We start from the raw sequence: 21036 nt of genomic DNA, 5'->3' as shown, positions 1-21036 counted from the left end.
TGGCTTGACCGACAGATTAAAAGGTTACATAGGTTATATAGGTAAACAATATGAAACATCTTTATTGCACAAACAAACAACTATACACATTTAGGAATTAAAATAATCTGTAATGCAGTGTGTGCTGGCAGTGGATTAAAATCTGTCTATGTTTACTGTCACTGCACAATGAAACATGTGCCAAAAATGCTACAGTTTTCCTTGTAATACTCTATAATTACTTACTATGTAATATCATGTTCAAATCTATTTTTCATAATTCTGCAGTTTGACAGTTCAAAGACTATTCTCAGACAGAGACAGGTTACGAAAAGGTAAAAATTCCATATTTAGGCCAAATGAGCAATGAACTGAACAATCTTCATGACCACTGAGCCAACTTTTCATTGATGAAGGCCAAAAGATGAGTTTGAAAACTCAGGAAACAAATAAGCTGACTTTTGAGCTTGATTATTTTGCTCCATATGAGCTTGGTAATGTTCATGTTTTCCTACAAAGTACAACTGCTGGTGATTTTCAGTATATTACTGCACTCCAGTATTAAAAGAAGATGAAATTGTTTAAAAAAAAAAAACCCAGAATAACTGGGATGTCTTGTTGAACCTGAACATGATATGGCCTTATTTCACCTCATTTCACCAAAGAAATCAAATGAAAATTCACAAACTTGGCACAGCACATTTTTATTCCAATTCCTCTTATCATGGATCCTCTTATATTTCAGTGTTAATGAGATTCAGACCATGAGAGAAACACTGTATGGACTTAAAAGTGTACATTCATATTGATGTATATTCATGACGAGGGTTCAAGATGTTTTGAAGTAATGTACTGCCACATGCAGAGAAAATAATGTAGGCACTTAACAGACTTCTTTTATCCTGGCACTGGTGAGGCATGATGCCTATGACACTGTTAACACAGAATATAGGTTTGTGTTTGTGGGACATGTCAAATATTTTTTTTCTTGCTTTGACCTGTAGCATAAACTTGTAGCATGCAGAGGGGAGAAGTAAACAGATATATTAAGTACAATTTACGTACTATTATCATACTTGAGTAAATATTTGACTACAGTTGGATAACTACAGCTGTTATCTAATGGCTGTACTTTCAAAGAATAAGATTTTACTTTAAATATGCAATATCTTATTGCTGTTCCCCAAGAAAAGAGCCAAACAGAGCCAGCTGGGGTCACATGATGAAAAAACAAACAAAAAAGTAACTATTGATGTGTAAATCCATGTGGACAGATTGCTAAAATCAAGCCAGGGGATTCATAAACCAAGAAAAAAGATGAAGATAAATCGAGCATAGAGATGGATAAACTGTGAGGAGGAAAATATTTTATTTATTTTTATCCACTGTATGAAAACACAGAGTAGTAATCGCTGTCAGAAAAATCTAATACTGTACTGAAGCATTTCCTGTGCACTGTGCTGTTCCTGCACACTTATTATTTATGCATTATTTATATGTGAAGATAAACAAGGGCAAGGGCCAGGGTATGTATTTTGAGATATAATGAATGCTTTAACAATCAGCGAGGATTTGTATAATGGCTATCATGCTGTGACTTCTTGTTTTCAGTCCATTACTATGATATATTATTGTATTTTTTCTACCACCAGCTATAGTATTAGTCTGTGTTCTCGTTTAGCTGCTTTGGCAATCAAAAACTGAATCACAGTACTTAAATCTAACTGAATCACAATTCCCAAATTTAGAGATGCATTTTTTCCCCTAAGCAATGAGATTAGCAATAGGTTTGCATGGTTTATCAATCCCTGTGCACAGTTTAGCAAACTGTTTGCTTATTACAGTGTGCACAGAGATTTCTATGACAATATCTTTTTCTTCCACATGGCTATAAGAATCCCTGGTGGTCTCTGTAGAAATAAACCTTTAGAGATTAGAGAGTTTTCTCTCTCTATAGATGACCATGTAATCCTTCTGTCATTGTCCGACTGTGCCTCTCCCTCACTCCTAGTATTTCTGCTGTTTGCATCCCTACGGTGTTTCTTGTTGGTCCCCTGTTTTGTTCTCTCTCTCTCTGGGTGCTTTTCATTATGCTAACTCTATGCTTCCTCGCATCCTCTCTTCTCCATGACCCGGAAACCAATGTCCCTCCACCATCATGGAGGATCTTCATGAGAGAGGAGGCTCCCTGAGGAGCTCAGAGCAAGGAACCACAGATGCATCCTTTGTGGAAGTTTTTTACCTGATGGCAACACCCCTTTGATCCAATGTGTCTATTGATTGGTCAGCTTATCTGATGGGACAGTAAACAGTCGGGCTGTTGTTGTAATACAGCTGATTAGGAAAACCACCTGTGGAGCAGTATCTGAAAGCACCAAAAGAAGATGATCATATTTACTCATAAAATAAAAATTACTGAGTCATGAGTCAAACACAACAAACACTCTTGTTTTTTCTTAATAAGCCAAAAGGCTTCTTTTCTTCTTTTCTGTTTCAAGTGTGTCTCAGCTCCTTCAGGAAAATATGACATGAAAATATGAAAATATGACATCCTATAAAATCATCCTAAGCCTGAAAAGGACGTCGGACTGTCACAAACTAAATAAACAATATATTATATGTTATTTAAACATATTCTGAAGGCTGCAGCTGTTTTTATTGCTCCTGTACGTCGGTTCTGTTCTTTCAGTGATTAATGGATTTAAATAGTCTATTTGTGTCTTATTCCACAACAACCAAAACCTGCTATAGATCTATAATCACATGATAAAACATTGCATCGGTTATTAGGTGTTTTTGTCCCAGCTATCACTATGTAGAAATGATTAACAGTTTAAAGAGTTAGTTATTGTACATGAATTTGAAGTTTAAACATGAGAGAGTTTAAACTGTTACTTAATAATTTCTACCTATTAATAGCTTACTTTTTGATATTTAACAGTTGAGGTGCTGTGCATCATGAGTAGTTGTCGTCTCCTCTAAATGACAATGGAGTGAAGACGTTCCGTTTGATGAATTAAATTCCTCCGTCCTTGAGTCTCGTCCTCTCATCTCTCTCTCATATCCTTGCTGGGAGGAGCTAAGATGCGAGTGAGGGAAGCAAGGAGACACATTAGCATAATGAAAAGCACCGTCTGTCTGTGTGTGTCTGGGTGTGATGCTCTGTTTCCCTGCTGCTGCCAAACAGTATTTATGAGCTCTCATCTGGTCACTGTGATTTTGTTTTGATAAAGGAAAAATCCCATCAGCAGCAAGAAAGGAGAGCAAATGTACTCATGATAGTGTCACAAGAGAGGGAGGCCAAGAATTTTAGCATTTTATTTAACTCCTAATTCATTTTTCAGATTGGATGGGAGGCGCAGAGGACTATGGCAGGGTTTTCTTTGCAAGATTTTATTGATACCAATGCCATTATTGATTCCTGATGAATTTTCTGAAAAAAAAAATAGACCTACACAGGGTTTTAGTGTCAACGCAACTGTTATATTATCTCCACTGTTTATCAATGACCAATGAATGAATAGATAAAACATAACTGGTAGGTAAGATAAATGGTCTGCAACCAAAAGTTAAATTCATTAATAATGAATTAACTAATTTGAAAACATTGTACAGTCTCCTGTCTGTATGAGAATAACAATATGAGTAGGAGGAGGAGCTAATAACACAGTTATTACCATTATGTCTCCTGCAGTGGAGACACCATTAGCTCCGGGGAAAGCCTTTGATGTCCAAGATGATGAACAGGCACAGGGTTTTGAAGTTTTGAAACAGACTGAGCAGTTATTTTATTCTTATTTTCTATTCTCTTTTATTTTTCTCACCTCAGAATTGGTTTAAGTTGTTTAATGCTGCAGTGCGTGTTGGTCAGCCAGTGTCGTTTGTTACTGCTAATCACTGCTCTGCTTGTCTTTCTCTTAGAGAGTTCATAGTATACTTCACATTCATCTTGCAAAGGTAATTATTTACTCATTAAATCAAAAAATGCTTGCAACTGCTGCTTTTTTTGAAGATGAATCACAAGATAGCCCTTGCAGTTGAGTTTTACCTTTTTTCGTTCTGTCAACATCACATGCCTGTGCATTGTTAAGAGGAATTGATTGAGTTCGGAGGCATACAATTCTGATGGATTGGACAACTTGGAACCGGTTCTTAACTGGAACCGGTTCTCAATTCCCATCTTTACTTTTCACCCACACGTCAGACCAATAAGGGCCATGAACACCTGAGAAAGCATTCCCCCCTTGAGAGTAGGATAATGCCCCTTAAATTTACCTGTGCCTTCTATTTGACATGTTTGAAAAGCAAGGAAATATAAATGTATTTAGTCTGCAGGTGACACAAAAGGTGTCTCTAGTAGACAGCGTAGAGTCTGTCAAACCGCTCGCCAATGTCTTCGGCACAGCAGCCACTTTCGCCTCCCTCCAGTGTTGCCAGATTGGGCAGTTTTCCACCCATTTGGGCTACTTTTTATTTAATCTGGCAGGTAAGATTTGTTTTGGGCAGGTTGTGATGGTTTTGGCTACTTTTTGTACCATTTGGGAGGCTTCCATCGGCAAGAGTTAGATTATTTTCAAATAAAATGTCCCCACCTCTCTGGAGATGAGATTGACAGTGCGCTGGGTTCAGTAGGGCCAAGCACTTCCTCAGCTGACATATGCACAGGTGTAACCTATTGGCTTGTTAAGACTGCAAGGAAGAGAGGGAAAGAAAGAGAGCAAGGATAGAGAAGGAGTGAGGGAAAGAGGTGGGGAAACAGTGAGAGCATAAGCAAGGGAAAAGGCTTCCCATGTCCCCCGATCAACTTATTTTACTATTACTTATTTTGAAACACACACACACACACACACACACACACACACACACACACACACACACACGGCCTTCATTTGGTATTATGATATTAGTATTTGATTTTCACTTATGGACATGTCAACTGTATCACAATACAGATAATTGATGGAAATCCATCAATCTTCAATTATCTATACCTGCCTCTCCTTTGCTGGGTCACGGGGCTAGAGCCTACACTTTCCAATATAATGCAATCCATTACATCACCGCTAACTATGGCCTTAGAAGTGACCAATATCCCCTTTTATACTCAGACTTTGACATGTGCTCCCAAGGAGTCAGGGCTGTCCCACTTTGAATTCAGCAAGTATTCTCAGGTTGGCTTTTTGAGCCCTTTATGCACACTTTCTGTAGGTCTGCACCTTTGCTGACTTTGCTCAAGGGAATAACTCACATTGCATAGCACTGTGGCATCAAAACAGCAATGATAGTGGAATTGTGTACAGCACAAAAAGAAACATGAGAAAAACATGGAAGGATTATGCAAGATGAAACAGCACCTCCCTCTCTCTCTGTCATCTACCTCACTCAATAGATATTGTGCTGCACTCATTAGATCTTCCTGCTGCTGAGTATTGGGTGATTTACATTTTGGGCATGTTCACTTTGTTTTTTAAATAAATTGATTTCAATAGTTATTTTGAACTTGTGTGATCGGCTGCTCGTATTACTTTTCCTTCTCAAGCATATTTATTCATATATTGCTTCTGCATCCCAGAAATAAGGTGATGAATAAAAAAACTTGCATTTTCCTTCAGTGACATTCACCATGACTAACCAATTTCTGTTGCTTAATTTGACTTAAACACTTTACAGGGTAATAAATTAACTGAAATTGAAAAGGTTTTGCTCATTCACATAGAGGTCAATTTTGATTCTATCTAATGTATCAATATCTAAAGGTATTGACAGTGTGACAACAACAACCAAACCATGTGTTGCACTAGTGTCAGCAGGACTATAAAGAGAACCTTAGCTGTAAATTACCAACAAAATACTGTTGCTGTTTTCATTCAGCTTGATAATCAGTTTACTTCACCATTCCATTAATTCAGTCTAACATTTTGTTCATGTTTGACTTACTTCAGCAATCTCTTTTAGACTGGTTGCCATGTTTGTAGCCATTTCTTGTTTTTTGTCTTGTCTGTCTTATGGCCTCAGTGAGTTTGCCAGGTTTGGTACCATTGTGCCTGTACAGAAACCAAAACCAAAACCTGTTTACTGACCGTATATGGCACCCCACGCTATGGCTGGAGATGCTGCACAGAAGTACTGGGTGGATGGATATGCTGCTGTTTGTCAAGAATAATTTCAGAGTGTAAGTCACAAATCGAGAATTCTACATCTCTGTTTCTGTATAGATTACGAAAGGTATTACAACATGTTAATTAGTGAGCATTACACAGTAGTGGAAGAAGTATTCAGATCCTTCCACTACTCTACTACAAGTTAAAGTTCTGCATCCTGCATTCAGAATTATAGGCAAATGTACAAGTATTAATGTGTAAGAATGTGTAAGAATTATTTTAATGTTGTAGCTGGTCAACGTGTTAAAGGATATGTCTGTTAATTTTCTATATATTTCTCATTGTCAACAAATCTCATGTGCAGAGCCAAACCAATGATGAACTGATCTATTAACAAGTATTATGCGTTTATATCTTATTCCTCTTCGCCATAGACCTCCGTTGTTGTCCAAAAACTGACCCTTCAGTTAGTCACATCGCTGCACTGGGTGACATGGTCTTTGGCCCAGAAGAGTTTGGTCATTTTACTTTGTTTAAAAATGGGTCCAAAGACTAATAACCGCAATCTCGTTTTCAGGTTCCAGAGTAGTTCTGTGTAAGGCATATGCCACTGAGCATGCGTGGGAATGCAGTTCTGTTTACAGAGCTTTGCTAGCTTGTTTTACTATATATCACAACTCCTTGACTTTATACCAGATATTTATGATGTACAGTGTAGTACAAAATCAGGAAGTTGTGATATGTAGCACAACAAGCTAGCAAAGCTCTGCATGCTCAGTAGCGTCTGCTGTACACGGAACACAACACTCCTTTGGCTGCTGCCTGTGAAGTGGAATATACGTGACATCATTCTTACTCTAAATGTACAGAGCTCAAAAGAGATATTCCAGTGATAAACACACACACATAAAGCTGTGTACGCACACAGACATAAACATGCATGCACATTTTTTTTGTCAGATTTCTAAATGTGAGTGTGTATGCATTGTTCTGTTTTATAAATCTCAATCATCACATGCACAGCCCAATTTCATCCCCCACAGTTAGTTATAAATGGATGTATTGACACCTTTTATTATGTTTGCATATGAATTCTTCTCACTCATTAGTCTTGTCAGTGAAAAGACTGTGACCAAAGAAGTGGAAGTTTACAGATTATGACACATCAGCAAGGTTCACCACAGCACCAACTGTCATCACATACGACTGTCCATTAGTTCATTGCATGTACCATGAATTTTGAAGCAAATCTCGCCTTGTAATTGGTGGTGAAGCAATCAGACATGAAGCACACGTTCAGTTTTTGCCAACTACAGTCATGGGAAAGTTTCCCTAAAAAATGAATTTCAAGCCCTCCATCTTCACATATTCAGACACTGGGAGTATGTAAGTTGCTTTTATGTTAGTCCTTACAGCCAACAACAGAACAATTTACGTGCTTTGCTCTAATCTTGGACATCTTGCATTGACACCAAAGTAGACAGTAGCAAAGAAATAACAGTGTCAAGTGAGGTATTCTGAGGGCAGGGACATTCAGCCAGGAGGTGTTGCTATTCTAATCAGAGTCCTATACTGTCATATGGACCGGCAGATCTGAATGGCTTTTTGAAAGACTTACTTCCTGATACATGAATAAAGAGAAGGGGGGGGGGGGTCTTTTCCCTTGATCTCATACTCATATTGGGGACAGCTATTTAGATATCTCACCACTGAAAAAAGCTAATTATAATATATGACCTTTAATGATAATGTAGAAAAATTAATCTCATTAATCTCATGTGAATAATTGAAAATTTATCTTATTGATTCCAGGTAAATAAAGGTGGTTGCATTATTATGCTACTTTTGAATTTCCAACAAACATTTTATTTAAAAGTGTATAAATGTCCCTATAATGCTCCTATAATTGAAACAGTGCCTCTGTCATCTTCCTCTTTTGAACATAGAAAAAACATAAGCTCAGTGCAGGCTATAAGCACATCATGGTGCCAGATCATCTAAGTGTTATGAGTCATGTTCTCATGTGTGCTCTTAGTCAGCCTATCTCTGACTGTAGAATACTGACAGCTTTCATATCTCCTGTTGGGAGAGATATGCCAACCTGAATAAATAAATGTATGTGTGTGTGTGTGTGTGTGTGTGTGTGCTTGTGCGTGATTTTATCACTGTGGTTGCCATAGTCAGCCAGCAAAGCTACCTGCTGCCCAGTGCTGATAGAGTGGTGGAAAATTTAATAGGCAGTACCAGCACTGGAGTGGGAACAACCTGTGGGCCTCAGTCCAGTTGCTGCTGGCTCAGAGCTTGCACAGTCCACTGGGACTTCCTTCTGAGCCCTGCAGCTGCAGCCAGAGTGCTTGGGTTGGAAATGGTGGGCTTTCACACTTTCTCTCTCTCACTAACACACACATATACACCCACACACACACACACACACACACACAGCCAATACATGTGCTGACAGTATCCAGGGGAGTCAGCAACACCTATCTGATTAAGAACAAGACTTCTGACCACACAGCTAAGGTCATACTACAGCAGGGCCAATGGTTCACATGGGTGAATAATAGGGGTAGAGTAAGAGGTGTTGTCCAACAAAAATATTGATATTTGTTAAATGCATTTCCGATACAAATTCTACACTATTTTGTAGCCAGACTACACTTCACAAGGTCAGGATTTACCCATCTACACTCCAAGTATCTGGTACCTGGATAAAATCTAGATATGATTGAATCCAATTTCATTTACACTCTGTTGGCCAGATCACAATTCTTATTGTGATCTGTCTTGGTTTTCTCGGGCTACATGCAAATCAGAGTCAGTGCTTCACCACTCTAGAAGGTGTTGGCAATGCACCAGAAGCAGAAACACCAGAAGAAGAATAACTTTAGCAGTTTAGTCACAACAATTAACAGTAGCTACCTGTAATGCACACAATGATATACACTTAGGGATGACTAGCATGAACATGTGATACTAAAGTTGAACTCACTCTGCTCTCTCACCCACAGTTATTCAGTGGTTGCACTGATTAGGGATCAGATAAACTCTGTGATAGTATGTTATACCATCTGATTGTATGTGTTGAAATAGCTGGAGCTGCTTTTTAACTAATGGCTAATTGCAGATTCACTTTAGCTGCTCGTGTCGCAAGGAAAGAAAAGCTCACTGATGTGGTTTCACCTGGGATGAATGAAGATTACATATCCTTTCAGAGATGGATAGTCCTTTACTTTTATAAAATCTGGCTGGAATGCATCTGGAATCACCTCCACGGGTGATCTGCTGATGGTTTCTGTGTACTCCAAATTTAATTTATTACCATCAAGCCAAAATTTAAGTTTTAGGGCATAATGTGGTCTGATAGATTTCCTGATGTCCACAGTGTATAGTAGCCTTTTCACTAGGCTCTGGTCTGTCTGCTAGAGACAGTTATTATAAACCAATGTCATTAGTAAATGATGGTTTCTAACAAGAGTTGCAATAGAACATCTCTCAGTAAAGCTGAATAATGTGTTGTTTGTGGGAGTTTAATCTTATCATTAAAATGTCTTTCCATTCATCCCTGATCTTGTGTCAGATCCCTCTCAAAGGCCAACTGGATCAGATGAGCATTCTGTTTGTGTAGCATATGTTGGCGTTTTGAACTGTGAAAATTAATATTAGCACACAGCTGTTGAAGCTGTACATGTATCAAAGTTGTCATGACACTTGGCATTATCTGGAGTAGTGTTTGGAAAGTGGTAAGAATCTATTGTATTTCTGTGTTTTTAAACTCTGGTTTAAAATGATTTCTGATTTGCTTTCATACACAGTCAACTGCCAAAGGTGCTATACAAATAAAATTGACTTGACTATGTAAGTTTGCTTTTTTGGTGAGAATTATAAACTTAGCACAAAAAGTAAGGAAATTTGTGTAAGGAATTTGTGACTATTTCTTTGTTGTAACAATGCTTCTTGGCAATAAAACTTATACCGTCGGAAAGCCTGTTTATTTCCTTTTTAAATGGTGCCACATTTGTAAGGAACATGCATTTGCATCAGGAGAGCTGAGTATGGGTTGCGCCCATGAAACCTTTGCCAAATCTTCTCTGCCAATGCCAAACAGTTTATTCTGCCATTGACTCGTTTGGTGTTTGGTGGATTAGATGATTGAAGTTTGAAGAAACAAGACATATTGGCAATTTAACAATTTATTCACAAACAGGAGCCTCAGTAGCATGTGGAAGAACCATACACAGTCACAACAGCCTGGCTCCTCCTCCTCATGCTGGTCACCAGCCTGGTCACACACTGCTGTGGGATGGCATCCCATTCTTCAACCAGCATTTGTCGCAAGTCAGCCAAGTGGTTGTGTGGGTCACTCTGGCACGAACAGCATGCCCCAAGCTGATTCCACAAGTGTTCAATGGGGTTGAGGTCAGGACTGCTAGCAGGCCATTCCATCCTCTCCACTCCCAAATTCTGGAGGTAGTCTCTGATAAACCCCGCTCTGTGGGGGCGAGCATTGTCATCTTGGAGGATAGAGTTCGGTCCCAGACTGTGGAGATATGGGATTGCCACTGGTTGCAGAATCTTATCTCGATATCTTGCATTGAAATTGCCTCCAATGATGACAAGCCTCGTTTTTCCAGTGAGGGAGATGCCGCCCTACACCATCACACTGCTTCCACCATGTTGACCCTATTATCCAACTGCCGAAGGCAGAATCTGGACTCATCGCTGAATATAACGTTCCTCCACATGTTCAGGTTTCAGTGCACGTGTTGCCAACACCAGCGCAAACGGGCCTGACGGTGAAGGGCAGTCATGACAGGCCTCCTGGCAGCCCTATGAGACCGGAGATTGGCTGCGTGTAGTCTGTTCTGGATTGTCTAGGCAGAGAGCCATCGGCCATATCGTCCTGCAAACCTTGACTGCAAATCTGTAGAAGACAGCCTACGGTGCCTAAGTGCTGACAGGGTGAGGAAATGGTCTTCTTGGGGTCATATTCTTGGTATACCCACTTTGTGTCTCTGACATCCCCCGTTATATGGAACTTGGCCTTCACTTTGGAGATGGTACTAGGGCTCACTCCAAATAATGCAGCAACTTGGTTTTGTGGAACACCAGCTTGAAGTTGCCCTATCGCACGGGCCCTATCCAGATCAGTCAAACGTGGCATGCCGATTCTTGGAGCAGACACCTACTGACCACTGTAGCATGGGAGTACCAGAAGCTCAAAACAAGAGTCAATAGCAACAGCAAAATAAGCTGTTTGGCATTGGCAGAGAAGATTTGGCAACTTTTTCATGGGCGCAACCCACATACTCAGCTTTGCTGCTCATCCCACAAATGCATGTTCCTCAAAAATGTGGCACCATTTAAAAGGGAAATAAACAGGCTTTCCAACAGTATGAGATTTATTGCCAAGAAGCATTGTAACAACAAAGAAATAATCTACCAAACACAAATTTCCTTACTTTTTGCGCTAAGTTTAGTTTAAATAGCCAAAACCTACTAGTACTGTTTATGTGTTATAATTTTTCAGGTGTATTTTTGCAGTCATTGATATTGTCAATACAGTTTATAAACTTGTTTATGGGACTTACTATATACTATGTTTCCTTATAATACATGGGAGTGGGAGCATGTCTAGATTAAAGTGTAATGAGGAACGCTGGAAAAAACATGAAGGACCCCAATCACCACAGCTTTCACTGCTACCATCAGGTAGGCAGAACAGAAGCATCAGAGCCATATCCAGCAGGCTCAGAGACAGCTTCTATCTGCAAGCCATCAGACTGTTGAACTCTGGGACTTTGTGAACATACATAACATACACACAGACACATACACACACTCTTCCCTTCAAGGCAATATTTATATATTTAACAAAAGTATTTATTTATCACGTATGCGCAATACCGCACTTGTGTATCTCACGCTGTATTTCCACATACGAATAAATGGTAAGCGAAATCTAGTCTGACTGTTCCATCAGGTCAACAGTGAACTTGTCTCCACCTTCTTCCGTGTTCTTTCCTTGCTAGGTGTAGTGCTGATCACCTGAAAGGAAGTGATCTGTGTCTAAATCTGCTATTTAAGAAACATCTGTGCTGCATAATTGCGATACTGATGAGGGTCACCTGGCCAAAAATGTTTTCGACCAAACCTTTCATCGTTGAATGCCATCACCAGTTACTATAAAATAGATACCACACCAATCTCTGAATGCAGCAGGAACTCTGTATGTAGAAACTTGAACATAAACCACAAAAATAATGCACATGAAAACGTGAATACAGGCAGAGTTTGAGAATATTGACAGCTGATGGAGAAAATCAATAAATAAGCACACAAGAATCATCCCGGGAGTGTAAATGGGAGCGGAGAAGAAATACTAAAGGCATATTATGCTTTTTGTGACATTTTTTTTCTACGTTGTCAACAGCTGACATAAAAGCCTGTCCATTCCATAGCCTTGGTTGCTAAGGTGTTTCCATGTATATGGACATATGGACGTATTTATGAAGTTGACATTTTGTGTAAAGAATGAAAAAAAGTAGTGAAATCTCACTACTATAGTTTGTTTCATGGTTTGTTGATCAATTCTCAATTTTATTTATATAGCGCCATATCACAACAGAAGTCATCTCAAGGCACTTTTCACATAGAGCAGGTCAAGACCGTACTCTTTAATATACAGAGACCCAACAATTCCCCCATGAGCAAGCACTTGGCGACAGCGGTAAGGAAAAACTCCCCTTTAACGGGTAGAAACCTCAAGCAGACCCCGGCTCTTGGTGGGCGGCCATCTGCTTTGACCGGTTGGGTTGAGAGAGAGAAAGAGAGAGGGAAAGGGGGAGGGGGGACAGAAGAAAAAAAAAATCACAACAACAACAACAACAAGCACGAGCCGCAACAGCCAGGGAAGGATGCCATCAGGACTGTGAAGGACCGCGAAGGTTCGGCCTCTGGATGTAGCCTCTGGAGATGGTCAATGTCTGCCAAGCCCGAGATTTAAAATATAGACATGGAAATGTGCATAATATGTCCCCATCAGTTGGGACAGATGAAGAGGAGGAGATGATGCCGCAGAGAATGAAATGCAGCAGTTTACAGTTATTACAGAAAGACAGAGATGCTAAGGGAGAGAAAATTAAGAAACAGCCCACAGTTAGATGAGATGTCTCTCCGACGACTGCCATGAAGCTGAGCATAGGGAAGGAGAGGTGAGAAGAAAAGGAACATCAGCAGAAGGCAGGGGGAGAGGTATAGGACCTCAGATGGTAATTAGAAGAAAACTAGCCAGGAGCCATTCTATAGGAGGAGCGGATTAACCTTATTGACAACACAAGTGAATGCCACTAGAGAGCAATAGCAGGCAGCAGACAAAGTGCTGACAGCTTAAAAGAACAGTTTGTAATTATCTTGAGGGAAGGCACATTTTACAGGATACATACATACATATCCACATATTGGCTGCATCCTGTTCCAGGGACCTCTGAAATCTGCATTTCAGAATAGTCTAATAATCAGACCAAAAACCTTGTTTTTTGACATTTTGTTTCCAGTTTGAGTATTCAGTCTGACAATTGTGCTCATGTATGCTGTTTATGTTCAGGAGGGGTTATCTAGGCTAACTGATCAGGAGAGAGTGATGTATCCATCGTGCTGACATTGTTTTCAGTCAAGGACAATAGTAGACGTAAGTGGTGGCCTGTGCCAAACTATTTTTCTACTGCAGCAGCCCCACTGGGGATGCCATTTAGCAGCGCACCCACCTGTGGTACTGCCCCTCTCCCACCCACTGTGAGTTCCACTCACTTGTTGCCACAGTCTAAGGAGAGATCAAACTCATGCTGATACTGAGTTTTGCCAATGCAAAATAAAACCAAAGTCACTCCTGGCAGTATATTTACCAGAAAGACATTTTATTGACTGTGGTTTTAACTGTTTAATGAAAGGATCTATTTCAGTGAAAGTCGGGTTCGAGCATCCAGGCATAAAATAGCTACAGGCTTTCTGTGAGGGCTGGCGCCTACCCTGTAGGTAGGGTTAGAGAGAGCTCTTCCTCTATAAGGACAAGTGTGGGCAATTTTGTTTGAGGCTTGGTCTCATGTGTGCTTGGAATGGTTTGTCTGTGCAGGTAAGGGAAATTGGGGGTGAAGGTTGGTTGTATTTTTGGGAAGAGTTGTATTTTATTGGGAATAACTGGTTTTCTTGCATGTAGCACTGCGGTGCAGCTGTTTGCCAAGTGATCCAGTTTGGTGATTGTTCTGTAGCCCCATGCTGAAGAGGTAGGTCACCAATTTAATCTGGTCTTTGTGTAACTTCACTAGATTATTAGTGATGTGTTCAATCTAACCCTTTAAGAGGAGTCAGCTGTTGTCTATCCCCTATTGGAGCCACAGTACAGAGCCAATCTTTACCAGTGCTGGTTTTTAGTAGGACTTCCTATTGAAAGATAAACTGGTATGGTAATGTAGGAGGGTAATTCCCTCCAAGGTATTTTTGCCAGTGTTATAATTGTGTTAGATCTGAAAAAATTTTAACCTTTTTTCAGATTTAATGCCAGACTGCTGCTTCACCTGTGCCAATATAACCCAGCTGTTTGAAGTGCCTAATTGATGTTATCCGGTAGGACATCATCTCAGATTGTCACCAGCCTATTGTTTTATAATTTGACTGAGCAGTTTGACTTTTTAACTACTATATGTAATTGTTTTGTTGGACTAATTTTTAAGTCTTTCTGCATCTGAGCCAACTGAACCTTTTTAAATATAGTATTTGATTTTGTTTCTTTCCTAGGCAGTGGGAAGACCTGCGGGGAGTAATCGTGAGGGTGGTGGTCACCTCAAGCAGTTTGCAGATTTACCCCAACTTGCAAGCAGTGTAGGTTGCAGTGTTGTAGAGCTCACGGTGTGGTGATTTGTTAGGGTTCATGATAGAATCTCCCCGCATTAAGTACCCTGCCTAGCTTATTTTTTTGCCAGGCAGTATATTTTACACTCCTATATGTGTGTCCTATTTTAGATCTCAGAAGCTTGGGTTACAACACACACAGAGGGAATGTGACTTCATTGTCTACTCAGGTCGCCATTACTCCACTATAATTTTTACATAGCAAATAGTTGTGTGCTGACATCTGGGCTGAATGTCGCAAATTGCTCCTTTAGTTTACCGCATCCTGCAAGCTCTGTCTTGAGGACCACTGCCTGATTCTGCAACCACTTACAGTGCTGGGCCATCTCCTATACCAGGATGGGGAGCTCCTCTTGCAGCCGTGTTGTCAGCATGTCCTGGTCATGTAGCTTTTTCTTGATACCGATTGTTACTAATGATCCAAAACAGTTACATGAAACTGTAGCATGACATTTTGTAATGCAAACATAATGGCAACAAAATTTGTCTTTTTTCTAAAATGCATATTTTATAATACAGCCACCAATATACTTAATATATATAATAATATATCATTGTCAGAATAATTCAGTATTCCAAATACTGTATGACATTTTTGAAGCATTGGACAAATGCATACCACTGACATGGTCCTTCCATGGCCATATTGTACCAGTGCTCTGTCCAACAAGAGCCTGGTCCACCAGGGCCGCATCAATCTTTTTGGAGCAGTCTGCAACAAGACCATTGTACTTTTCAATCTCCTGGAGAAGATGCTTTTTGTCTACTGTCAACTTTCTTTGGAGACGGTGGCGAATCTTGTTGCTGTCTACAAAGACATATAAAAACAGGTTTTTAGGAGAAATTGTAATAATGCACTCTAATCACATAAGCGGACATACATACCATGCATACTATGCACATGTTATATTAACACAGTATACATACATTTTTCCATATATCAGATAATTAAAGAAAATGCCTACATACTACTCTGACAGTAGAGGGTTTGTTTCTACTGCTTCACACCCAGATGAAGACCCTCGAGACCCCTGGAGATTGAGCAGACCTGTTACTTGGGTCAACACAAATGTCTATAATAAGGAAAGAACTGCAAAAAGGCATGTACTGTATATTGTTTTGTCCTTACCACTCTCTGCCCATTCCTTGACTTCAGCAATCCACTGTACTTCCATTGCATCTGAGCACTGCAGCTCCCTCTTAAGATGTGACAGCCTCTCTAACTCTTCTTTTGCCCTTTTAAATGTCTAAAATGTTTACAATACAATTAGAACTTAGTAAGCTTAACAGCTGGTTCAAAAACAGGTTCAAAATATATATGAATAATGACACAACAAACATGAATATGGAACATACCCTCCAATATCTCATGGAGCGAACCTTGTGTAGCGTCTCATCTTTGTGACGGTTCCAACTCATTGCATGCACAGTGAGCCGGTCTACACATGCTGGTATAAGAGGACTTACTTTATGGTCTGCAATCTATAAACAATATTAGATGATAGCACTAACTCCAAGACTTATTAAAGTGAGATAGCTTTTGACAAGTACTTTGTTGTCAGGGCACAACATGAGAGGTAGCTGTTTACTTACTCCACCTCCTCACCGGCAGTTGTGCCTGCTCCCTCCTGGTTCCAACCACTCCATTTTATCTTTTGCAAGGGTACATTAGAGCCAATGAAGCAGACAATGTGGACAAATATTAGGGACATGGAACTCAGCTCAAGGCTGTCCATTCCCATAGTAACACATAGCATATTCAATTGAAAATAACAGATAAAAGACATAGCTCACACTTGGTAGCAAGAGCTCTTGCATGCATGATGCTCAGGAAGGGCTTCATTTCTGTAAGGCCCTTAAGAGCTGGACTGACAGTGGCAAGTTTTAAATAAATGTCTGACAATGTAAGCAGTAGGGAGTATAGACTACTTCTAGAGGTACAGGATAATGTAATGATTCTTTTAGTTAAAGAACTATTTTGTGAGTGTATAGTTTAAATTTACATTCTTCATCCATCTGTATTGTATTGTCAAAACCTGATAACCTCACTGTCTTTGGCTAAAAATAGCCAAGGTAGTGTCATTAGATCTAGGGGAAAAAATATCACATCCATTTCCTACTCTTGTTGTCACTTACAGTAGCGACTAATTTACCAAAGAGAACTTAAAGTACACCTTCCAGTATGGCCAGATTGAAATCTGCTGACACTGCTACCATTTCAGGTGTGCAGGCGGAGTAGGTGAGAGGGGCATCACAGCAAAGCTGTTTTTTCTTAAAGGAGACATGAAAACTCAAGGGAGCTCTGCTGCGGGGCTTTCCCATTTATCTGTCCAGAATAGAACATATATCAGTTAAAAAAAAATAAAATTGTGATAGTCAAAGTATATGGAAATAATTTGCTGATAATAACTGGTTAGCATAATACATAGTATTTGTGGTCTCATACTTTTCCTGCACACAGTGTTTGATATTCCAGCAGCTTTGCAAAGGCTTGTCTGGAGAATCCAGGTGAGCTCACTTTGTACATAGATACACAATATTATTTGATTAATGATGATCCAACCTTGTAGCAGGCTGGTGGAGAAGCAACACAATGGCTTGCCAACAGCCTCAGATTCCAAAAGGCATGTGAAGTGGTATAGCCGTGCTTCCTCCCAGCGGTCTGAGGCTGCCGAACAGACCACTATGATGCTGAGCTTCTCTCAGGCTCAGCAGAACATGGACATGACTCTAGTATGGCAGAAAGCCTCTCCATGTTTTGTTCTGCAGAGAAAATAGGACCAAACGATCTACATTCTATATACAGTATTTTGATTTCAGAATAAATCACTGTATATTTACCAAATATCTCTTGAGGATTTAGCTGTGCTCTGGGTAATGGCAAGGAATCCTTTGCAGGAAGTGCCAACACCTCAGTGCCCATGCCTGTAAAACAGTACATGACAGTTTAACATATCAATGCATCCATTGACTGTTTTTTTACATACATATTGATGGACCTTTCCTGAAATTACAAATGCTTCACCAAGGATTTGGTCATGTATCAACCCAATGGCAGGGTGTCTTCTTTCTTGGCACTGGAGATAAAGGGGGTCAAGTATGAATTTTTTGGCCATTGTAAGACAGACAAACAGATGGACAGACAGATATACACAAAGAGATAGATAGATAGAGCAGTAATAGGGATAGATAGATAGATAGATAGATAGATAGATAGATAGATAGATGACAGGGTGAGGTTGGCTCTTAAAAGTGCCTTTGAGGTTCAAATAGCTGCTGCACAGTAGATAGATGCTGCAAGGAGAAAAAGGAAATTATTCATTAATAAAAACTAACAACTAAGTACAAAATTATACCATGTCTGAACTGATCTTGGACTGTGTTGTAGTTTAATTTACTATAAGTAATTAGAGTCAACCTCTATTCAGCTTGCAGGGTAGTGAGCCGCCTGTTTATATTGCGCTGTGCATCTACTGGTGTAGTTATGGTATACAGCATTCAGTCAAATGTACTGACTCTGTGAGTCTATTGGTGTAATTACGGTACACAGCTATGGTATGCTAAACAGTGTTAGCTCTGTAGTGAACTTTGCTAGTTGCCATTTAAGCTTCTATGCACATATGTAAGTCTACCCCCCCCAAAAAAAAAATTGATAGCAGAGGCTTGTACACGATCGCTTGACCTTACCTTGGATGTATCCTCCTTTTCTCTGATTTAATGGCGGATCACAAACCAATGTGTGTAGGTGCGTACCGTCACCTACTGTACTGGAGTGTATAACATCAGGGCTTTACATACTTCAAGTTACATAAAAGTAAAGAAAAGTTTATAAGAAAAGTATATCTTATGATCTAATCCTGTATCTATAAGAAAAATAAAGTGATTTTACCGCACAAACAGAGCAGCTCTGTTATAATGTATAAGATTGGAGGGCAGTGTGCACATGCGCAAGTCCGAAATGGCTGCTAAGATTTATATTTTGTTCTATCAAGCACGAAAAAGTCAGATAATTGTACTCTATTCAATAGAGTAATTTTTGTGACTATGAGTACGAAATACCGTGACTTCAAAACAGTTGATGTAAACAATTAGACACAGAACTATATTACAGGCCTTGCATTCCCAGAGTGTGGTGAGGTTCCCAAATAGTGCAAATATAACATGTAAAGGTAACACTGAGATAAAATCTATAGAGAGCTATTTACAACAAAAAGCAAGGGTAGCCATAGGCGTTTTTTTCTCTTTCAGCACTCTTCAAAACAGTTGTGGGCGTCCTGCCTTGACACCTTCTCTGGTTATTATTGCTATTATTATTATTATTATTAGTCATATCTCTGTTATTATTATCACTGTTATTGTTATTATTGTTGTTATTATGCTTCTCTGTGTCTCTCTCCCCACTCCCCCCTCTCTCAAATGGTTGGGTTGAGAGAAAAAGCTCAACCCAACCAGTCAAGGCAGATGGCCTCCCACCTAGAGTCTGGTTCTGCTTGAGGTTTCTTCCTGTTAAAGGGGAGGTTTTTCCTTACCACTGTCACCAAGTACTGCTCATGGGGGAATTGTTGTGTCTCTCTTAATTAAAGAGTACGGTCTAGACCTGCTGGGCTGGGCTCCTGGAGATCTTGACCTCTTTTGGGTCCCTCTCCCACACACCCTCCTTGTGCTCCTTCTTGGGGTTGTGTCAGTCTGCTCACTGAACATGTACACAAACACACATACATATGTAAACATATACATATAAAGAGTTTACAAAGTTTACACACAGAGTAAAGAGCAAAAAAAAGCAATACATTTTCATATGAAATTTGTCTCACCTCTTGTCATCTCCCCCTCCCACGCCCCCTCCATGCAGGCATCTGTGTGCTGCTCGTTGGGCTTGTTGGCCTGGATGTTCCAGGTTGCTCATCATCTCTATACTTACTCTATATTTAGTTATGCTGCTATAGGCCTAGACTGCTGGGGGACTTCCCATGATGCACTGAGCTCCTCTCTCCTCCTCCTCCTCTCCATCTGTATGCATTCATGTAACATCAATGCATGTCAATAACTTTGCTTCTTCCCCGGAGTTTTTTGTGCTTTCTCATCTCAAAGGAACCCCGGGTTCTGGGCCGAGCCTTCGCAGTCCTTCACAGTCCCGATGGCATCCTTCCCTGGCTATTGATACTTATACTTATTGTTGTTGTTATGATTGTTGTTCTTCTGTCCCCCCTCCCCTTTCCCTCTCTCTTTCTCTCTCTCAACCAACCCGGTCAAAGCAGATGGCCGCCCACCAAGAGCCAGGTTCTGCTTGAGGTTTCTACCCGTTAAAGGGGAGTTTTTCCTTACCGCTGTCGCCAAGTGCTTGCTCATGGGGGAATTGTTGGGTCTCTGTAAATTAAAGAGTATGATCTTGACCTGCTCTACGTGAAAAATGCCTTGAGATGACTTTTGTTGTGATATGGCGCTATATAAATAAAAATTGATTGATTGATTGATTGATATACATGTACACATACACACATATGACGAAGATATAAAATAAATGATAAAGTCTGCACCATCCCATCTTGCATGCTTTTACGCACACGTAAATATTTTTTTTATATCGAATTTATATCATCCTATCTCAGTTTTTACGTGTCTGTCACACGTCTGTCAACATCAAGCGAAAATTACGTATACACATATAAAAAGAGTTTACAAAGTCTACACAAAGAGTTATAAAGAAAACGAAGGCATTGCATTTTCGTAAGAAGTTAGGCTTACCTCTCGTTGTGGGTGAAAAAAGACGGATCAGTAATTTCATCCTTGCCAGCATCGCTCTCCGATTCCGACAATGAGCTGTCATCAGTGTCTTCCTCTTGAAAAAACAACTAAATGGCTTTATGGCTTGGCTTACGTTAAGCATTTGCTTTGTTTTTCCAACTGAAAAACTCAAAGTCTCCTGAAAATTATCTCAATATTTCCTCACGTGTCTCTGTTGTTCTCTCCCGCTTCCCTCTCTTGCCCGCTTCTCTCTTGCCTCTCTCACCCGCATTTCTGCTCTGTAGGTGCTCTTCGCAATTGGCAA

At 40.0% G+C, this 21036-nt stretch overlaps 1 long non-coding RNA gene across 10 annotated transcripts; it reads right to left on the bottom strand.

Annotated features, from left to right (window-relative positions):
- Window positions 1–206: 206 nt before the first annotated feature.
- Window positions 207–19354, bottom strand: LOC121899477. 10 transcript variants are annotated; one of them, XR_006096717.1, is made up of 9 exons: window positions 17829–19354; window positions 16344–17750; window positions 16117–16234; window positions 15957–16018; window positions 15607–15795; window positions 15301–15399; window positions 4572–4668; window positions 2904–3058; window positions 207–2344 (listed from the first exon to the last, which is right to left on the bottom strand). It is a non-coding gene; the product is annotated as an uncharacterized LOC121899477 (long non-coding RNA). The 10 variants fall into 10 exon arrangements; XR_006096719.1 differs by lacking the exon at window positions 4572–4668; XR_006096722.1 differs by lacking the exons at window positions 207–2344; window positions 2904–3058; window positions 4572–4668 and having other exon boundaries at window positions 14696–15399; window positions 16344–16469; window positions 16581–16639; window positions 17162–17750.
- Window positions 19355–21036: the final 1682 nt, after the last annotated feature.

The sequence above is a fragment of the Thunnus maccoyii genome, chromosome 6 (assembly GCF_910596095.1).
Source record: "Thunnus maccoyii chromosome 6, fThuMac1.1, whole genome shotgun sequence".
Classification (NCBI taxonomy): domain Eukaryota; kingdom Metazoa; phylum Chordata; class Actinopteri; order Scombriformes; family Scombridae; genus Thunnus; species Thunnus maccoyii.
The sequence above is the reverse complement of the archived record's forward strand: the minus strand, read 5'-3'. Positions and strand labels throughout refer to the sequence as shown.